This window comes from Epinephelus lanceolatus, chromosome 12, assembly GCF_041903045.1.
Source record: "Epinephelus lanceolatus isolate andai-2023 chromosome 12, ASM4190304v1, whole genome shotgun sequence".
In the NCBI taxonomy this organism is placed as follows: domain Eukaryota; kingdom Metazoa; phylum Chordata; class Actinopteri; order Perciformes; family Serranidae; genus Epinephelus; species Epinephelus lanceolatus.
Window position 1 is genome coordinate 8548947 of NC_135745.1, and position 8222 is coordinate 8557168.

General features: G+C 41.3%; 1 protein-coding gene across 1 annotated transcript in view; it reads right to left on the bottom strand.

The window, feature by feature from the left end:
* The window catches only part of brinp2 (bone morphogenetic protein/retinoic acid inducible neural-specific 2), a 342576-nt gene extending 334605 nt beyond the window's left edge, over nt 1–7971 (bottom strand). Inside the window, exon 1 of the mRNA XM_033650943.2 lies at nt 7142–7971. The gene's annotated coding sequence lies outside the window, so the exon portion shown is untranslated. The remainder of the gene's footprint in view (nt 1–7141) is intronic.
* Between the last annotated feature and the right edge of the window lie 251 nt (nt 7972–8222).

The window sequence follows — 8222 nt, forward strand, 5'->3', positions numbered from 1 at the left end:
GCATTTAATATTAAATAAATAACATTAAATTAATAACATTATGGAATAAATAATCATATAAATACATTTTTTAAGTAAATTATCCTTAAAGAAATGTGAATAAAACTTAATATTATAGTTAAAGTTTTGTTGTTATTCACTTTTGGTTCATCACAGGAATTTTTTTTTTCCAAAATGCCACTTTTTGCCACAAAATGTAATTGTTTGTATGACACTGAGTATCAATCCATGTCCCCTCAACTTCCAGCCGATCACATGCCATGTAGGGCTCAATAGTACTTACAGTCCCTGTTAAGGTTGGGTAGCTAAACCCTGAGGTACCAAAACCTGAATGCACCTTTATCTATATAACCAGTAACAACCAAATCAGTCACAACCCAGATTTTGATGCCTCATTTCGTAATGAGAGAGAGAGAGAGAGAGAGAGAGAGAGAGAGAGAGAGAGAGAGAGAGAGAGAGAGAGAGAGAGCATCGACTGGAGCAAAGGGTATGAAGCTGATCGTTGAAGTTAGCATGAGCGATGTTAGCCCCGTGTAAGGTAGCTGTCAAGGTGGATTAGCTATTGTTATTTGAGTGACAGGGAGTCAGTTACTGATCCCAACTCAATATTTATTTTGCAGTTATCAGTATTTTAACTCTTATTTAGTGTTCAGTTATTCCAGTTGTCTTAGGTTTGATTATTATGTGACTTTTTAATGTCAAGTTGTTAATAGTGTCTTGTATTCATACTTATTATACATCTACATATACGTTAAACCAGTTTTCAGACCAAGGACCCCTTAGCTCAAAGAGAGACGAAGCAGGACATGGATTCATGGGTAGCCTAACAGTTAGCCTATCGTTAACAGAGTGCCCCAGGACTCCTGAAACACGAAAATGAGTTAGCATTTTAGCACTCCTGGTTCTTTCGTCTCAAAGTCAATGTTTTCTTTTTTATGTTTTTCGTTTAACACCTGAAATACGGTCTGTGGTTAACACAAGTTTAAGGGATTTTCACGTGTTCTACGTCAAAAAATATGTCAGTAAATACCCCACTTGTGAATCTTGAAGCTCTTATGTGTCTTAAAAAGGACGGTTGCTAACACATGGCTAAATGAGACTACAAAACATCATCACACCAAACACAGCTTTACAGCTTTATTGGGGTGGCGACCTAAAGTCATGCAACTGTGGTGTAGTTTGTTTATAGGCGAACATTAGCTTTTTAATCTAGCAATTGCATTTAAGCTTCAATAATCATGACAGTGGTGCTCATAAATGTATCATAGATGCCACAGAGCTTATCTTCTGCAGTAATTTAAAAATCCAATGGAAAAATTCCAAAGGCTTTTTGACAAGGGAACCAGGTTGATGCTAACTTCCACCTCAGCCTACAGAAAATCCTCCCTGGAGCACTCTGTCATCTTAAATGTTGATTTATGATTATTTGATATATTCTAATTTTTGAAAACATAAAAAAAATAATTCAATTAAAACTTATCAAACATAATCTGCAGTAACTCTGAGAATCCCTTAGGGGTCACAGACCCAACAGAATTTTACAAGTATCAGTTCAGGAACTGTTTAGAAACTAGAATATCTTAACAGAGGAAACCCCTCAACAATGCCCAATCCTATTTCTATAGATGGTGAAATGTCAAACAAGGGCTGTGATGAGTGTTTATTTTCATTTTCAGATAATCTGTTGATTTTTTTTAACAAATAGCTGTGGAAACAGTCCGGAAAAGTGCTCCTTACACATTACCACAGAGCAAGTCCTCATCTTTATGGTGCTCCGTGTACCAAATTGGACTGACAAACACAAATACCAGAGAGATTCAATCGCATTAGTTTGTGCCTTGTCTTGTCTTCATGCTAAGCTAAGCTAACCAGCAGTAGTTTGATCTTTGGCGCATCGACATAAGAGTGCTAGGACTTTTCTTATATCGCAGTCAGCATGAAAGCAAATGAGTGTATTGCCCAAAATATTGGAACAATTTATTTAAGCAAAAATCAAAAATGTAAATAAGTTTTCAGTCAACTGACTTTGTTTCAACTCTAACTAAAACCATCATGAATCTGAATGACATACTATCCAAAGCACAACGGTTCAGCACTTATTGATAAGATGGATATTCTCTCAGCCCACTGTAGAAAATAAAACCCATTGTTAACCACTGCTGGCTGACAGATGGATTGTACAGCCACCTACACACACCGTAGACAGAGCAATCTTTGTGTATTTGTGAATAACTTCAATTATACTGAGATGGTTCCACAGCCTGACTTGAACCTTAAAATCCTCAACACCGTTTATCTTGAAAAGGACAGCTCACAATTCTGAGAAATGAAACTGGTGGCAAATCTGAAAGCCCACTATTATGTATCAATCGTTGAAAAGGCTGCATTTTCAATATCTCCCCATGTCCTTGCAGTTTGAAGGGCACAGCCATATCATATGCACCAGTCAATCTCTGAAGAGCATACACGCTGAGGACATGCATTTACATTTATATACACGCATTTAGCTGATGCACTTCTCCGCAGAGTGACTCACATTGAGAGCAACAGTGGATTCGGCGCGGCTTTTTAGATTGCTTATGAAGCGGAGCAAAGGTCGCAGACAGAGCATCCTGAAACTACGCGACCTTGGATGATACTGTAAGAGAGAACGTGGGGAAAAATAAGTGGGAGAAATAAGAGATAATAAGAGAGGTCGAATGGATTTTTCTTTTAGAGAAGGATGATACTGAAGCAGGGATATTATCTTTTCTGTCACTAAGTGTGCTCTCACTGGAAATTTGCAGTTCTCTGTGATATTGGAATGGGAGAATATTTCATAAACCACAGCTGCTTCCAGTATTTGGAGAAATTACGAACCTATCCTTTTCAGTTTTGGGAAAATCATTAATCCTGGAGCCTTGCTCTTTGGAGAAAAAGGCTTTAGCAAAACACAGATGCCACCTTGCTATGAAGACATTTTTTTAAGTGAGAAAGCCAGAAATACCAGCAGAATTATACTACATCACTGAGAATAATCAAACTGACATCTTTAAGAGGTCCTATCCGGAGTTGTTAGCTATGAAATGTGTCTGTTGAGGCCCGTCTATTTTAGCTGTGGGATACTATAGGCATATGAACTCATTTCCATACTGAGGAATGTACTTTTGCACGTCTATATTAATGGTTCCAAAAGTACAGACTGGGGACCACCTGGGGCCTTTAAATGGATTCCACAGGGTCTTAAGCAAAATGAGAAGTGGTTTAATTTTGCTCTTATTTCATTGCTTTGCCGAGATGTTACAGCGCTGAGAGAATCCGTAAAAATAAGCAGTGAATTATAGGTTTCATTCCACCTACTGTGGCTATCACCCCAGAAACTGACAGCTTTATGATTCTCAACCAAGACAACAAGCAGAAACAAAAGCTACATTAGAACTCATCTCAGCGAGTTCCCTCCTACTCAGTGTTGTCTAATGCTGTCTGTGGTCTCATGTAGGGATGGGCGATAATTTAATAAACATGCCAGGCCTAATGCAAGTGCACCGAGATACATTTGTATTGAGAGAGCAGAGAGGCTGAAAAGAGGTGGGAGTTATAAAAACTGGTTCTACAGTATGAATCATTTTAGATTTATTTCCTCTCCAAGAAGTCTCAAATAGGACTTTTAAATTAACCTCCTCTATCATCTCTTTTTGAAAGTTCTTAAATCTTTAAAAAGGTTTGTTTATGTGAGTGTCTTGTCGACGGGCACTGCAGTTTTCAGCCAACATCACTCAAACAGGAGGAAATAGAGCATTTGTTGGGAACTATTTTCAGCGGTGGATTAATACACATTTGGTGCTCTAGGAAATATTTGGGGCAGCAGGACTGTGTGTGTGGGACTGAGGCAAAATAAACTACAATGTGTGTGTTCATAGTAATGAAAGAACACACACAATGCAACAGTGTGGTTCACTAATGTGTTTTGGGATGATAATGGAGCTCTCCGGCACAGAGAAAGAACATATATCAGATGTAGGCCTACACACACAATACTTGTTGTAGGATAATTTTCATTGTTGGTGTTGGTCTTTTTGTGGGACCGTATGACTAGCCTTATTCTTTTAATTCTATTTCCCTGTATCAGTTTTTGTTTGTATTTCTATGATAACTTTTTGCATCTCTTGGTTGAATTTATCACCCGTGATTATCTCATCGAAAAAGCGTACTCCTTTGTCATGTTAGCCATTTTCCAAACATGGTCTCACAGAAATCCATTAAATGACCATGACCTCTGAACACCATGTTATGTGGTGGTGGCCGTATTGTGTTAAAATTATGTGCTGTCATCACAAAAACAGTGCCAATGATTAGTCAATTAGGATTCTTTTGTCATGGTGGGCACACAAATTCCCTGGTTCAATGATGTCACTCAGTGTGTGGTGGTTAAAATTATGACCTCATAGGTAGTATAAACACTGTGGTGGCGGATGGGTCAACAAACACTGGACTTTCACCTAGGAGACCTTTGTTCGTGTCCCATGTGAAACAAAAAGTCAACCTGTACTTCTTTTAACCATACACACTACTACCTTTACATAGTTGTGTCATGAAGATCATGTTTTTGGTTAAAACAGCTATGCTTGGTATGTACAGGAAGTATGTTTTAAAGTTATATATGTTACTTTACATCACTTTACATAACAAGTGTATTTATTTTAACCAAAAACACAATCTGAACCTAACCCAGTAGTTTTGGTGCCTTAACCTAACTGTGGCAGACACTACATAATTTCAACACGATTTGCGCCACCACCATGTAATGCAGTGGGTCACGGTCATTTCACTCTTCACGGGGCATTTTTTCCCAGTATTTCAGCATTATCCTATACAGTATCGCCTTTAAGTGAAAATCATGTTGAGATGATCTAATATCTTATTATTGTTGTGCAAACAAAAGAAATGTGCATTTAAAAACTTTAACAAAGAGTTAGTGCAGTTTTTTTCTTATAACTTGCCATGTCCTTCAATGTATTTAGTCTTTTATATTGTATTTTTGTATCTGTATATTGTTACTTGTAATGTTTCTGTTTGCGTTACCTGCCTCGGGACAATAAATGTAAATTAACATTGATGCTAACTCTGCCACGTTTACATCTTGTATTTTATAAAGATGTTCATTAATGTGCTTTGTTCCTATTAAATAAACAGTTAAATAATGAAATAAGTTTTGTCCATATCGGTAGAAAATATTTACTGCATTAACATCTTCTAATTAAAGGGGTATATCTTCATCTCTTCTGTGGCTCAACATCACAGGGATATCTCGTTTTCTGTTTTTAACAAAGCCTGTGTTGCAGACTGAGGGCTCAAAGTTTGAAAGACAGAGACAGAGAGGATCAGACACAAAGAGGCTATTGGTTACATTAGGGAAATGTAGCATCCAGCAGTTCTGGAGTTTGACAAATACAAGGGAAGAAAAGTCAGGATATCTTGGCCTATGCCGCATCGATTTATACCATTCTTTTTTTAAACAGTTTCTCGCAAGTCCCCAAACTATGGAAGTATAGTGTTAAATCACTGGAGTACCCTTTTAATATCGGGATATTGATTTCAGCCACTTCACCCAGCCTTAGGCTTGATATGGAAAAGTTTGGGAGGCCTTACTTAGGCCAGAACTAAAACAGTTTTAGAATATCAGCAAGAAGTAACTGTACTTTTATGCATTTGGTGTGTTTTACAGTTTCTCTTGTCAAATTACATCACTCCCACTTGAGCACAATCTACAACGGACACTCAGCAACATCAAACACTCACGGGCTCTGGCGTTGAATAATATTTCCTTTCTCCTGTCATGATGTCAGCACAGATGTGTACACTTGCACCGCCATTAACCATTAATTGTGTCATTGGAGCTCCGTGTGTGTCATGCACTCAGCCTTTCATTTGCATGCTCTCAGTGTGAGAGTATATCACAGAAATGTCCACATTGTCAGCGTGTCTCGCTTCCATTAAAATGTACAGGATGAGGATGGACAAAGCTGTCAAATGTACTCTGCAGGTGCATGTGAGTGTATGTAATGATTTGAGTTAGGTTCTGACTTCCTCTTCTTCCTCCTCCTCCATGATTTGTTTGACAAGACCTCTCTCCCACCCCGGGTCTCTGGCGGTGGCGGTGGGTGTTAAGTGTAAATCTGTGGCAGCAGCTCCTCCTCTCTCAGGATTTCTTACGGCCACATACAGTACAGCCTCGACAAAGTAGCTGGCAGGTAAATGTTGTGCTTACATGGTTCAGAGAATTTGTGAGAAATTGCGCCGTGCGTAGCCGGCATTCTGGGTGACTGATGGAGCAACAATATCACACAAGCACACACACACGCACAGAGGCAGAGAGAGACACACAGGCAGGCAGGAAGGTATTCATTGGTGAGGACAGACTGCATCAGCACACACACACACACACACACACACACACGTTGGGGAGATGAAGCAAAGCAGAGGTTGAAGGACAAGTCAGATTCAGTTCCAGATTTTATGTATAATGATGTGACAAGAGTAGATTTTGGTTCACACACACACACACACACACACACACACTCACACACACATAGAGAAAAATGCAACATGTTGCAAAGTCACAGTATGTAAATACACAAAAATTAGCACACGAACACACATTTCCTGAGCATGGTTAGACTGTAGGGCTGCACTACTGCATCCACACTAAAACGTTCAAATGAGACACATTTAAGCACATAAAATGCAACAGAACTGTTTCAAAAGGTGCTGACGTCTCAAGACCCACGTGTGACCTCTGATATCTATTTGCACGTGCACCCTCTTTGCACAGATTTCTTTCTTTTTCTTCGCTCAAATATTGACGCCAGGAAACACGTCCCTGCTGCCGTCCCTGCTGATGAGGGAACGGCCACCAGTCTGATTCATCTACATACAAATTCTCTGCTCTCCTTCCTCACCCCTCTGCTGATCGATCATGCGCCAGGAGTTGAACGCTGCCACACCGCAACTGACCATCCGAACCCGCATTACTGTCTTGTGCGTATAAACGCGGGAGTGGACTGCGCGTAAAACAGTCGCGCCTGGCACGAGAACGCACAGCACCACACTCTTATGTCCCCCCGTTTGTTTTAATTCCCCCAGTATAGACACGCAAACTCACCCAGGGTGTGAACGCAGGTCCTCCCCGTGCGTCTCTTGATGTGTGTCCGCGTATCCAGTAAAAAGAGGTGGGAGAGTGCGAGCGGCAAAGGCGCTAACGAACTAGTGGACGGCAGCCAAACGCCACCGACTTCCCCTTCTCTCTTCTCTTCCTCCTCTTTTCTCTCCTCTCTCTGCTTCCCTCACTCTTCCCTTCTCTCCCGGGGCAGGATGAGCAGCGGCTGTAATAATCCAGACATTGTCCTCCTCATCAGCACATTAAATAAGAAAACACAGGTGGGATGGACAGACTCGCGTCACACAACACAAGTTTGGAGTTTAGAGGAATTCTCCTTTCTGGTTTGGTGATGCTGTCCGGTGTAATCCGCGTTTGGAAACAGTCTGAGTGAACAGTCCACGGTTTTACAAAGCTCCTTCAGATCTGAGTCCAACCTGGAGTTGAACTGTGGCTGCAGGCGCTGCAAAAGCTGAGAAAGTTTGCTTTGAGAGTGACTGAAACACAGATGAGACCGGGCGAGGAAAAAAGGAGAAATAATCCCAGGCAGATATCTTCTTCTCTCACTTCCTCCTCCGGACCAAAGAACTCTCCCTTCAGAGGGATTTAGCGCACCTGCGGCCGGACCGGAGACGCGCAGGTATCCACAAACTGTGCACCCTCCTCCCCTCTCTCTCTCTGTCTGTGTGTTTTATTCCGCGTTTTTATTCCCGGTCTGCCGAGTCTCTCCGCGCCACGGTCATCACTCAGTGTCAAGGCTGGTGTTGTTTCTCCCAAGTAGCTCAGGAAAGCGTCTCTTTTCACCAGCGCTCTCCTCTCCTCTCCTATTCTCTCCCCTCTCTCTCTCTCTCTCTCTCCTCAACAAGCACCGTCCATCCTCCTGTTGTGAAACCACACCTCCCTCGGCAGCGATTGGCTGGAAACCGCAGAGAAGGAGGAGGAGAGGGAAGGAGGTGAGCGCCGCGATGATGCGCGCTGAGGAGAGGAGGAGGAGAGAGAGAGGGATGGAGAGAGTGGACAGAGGAAGATAAACCTAGATGAGACAGAGGAGAGGATGGAGAGGGAGATGAGAGGAGTGGGATGAAAG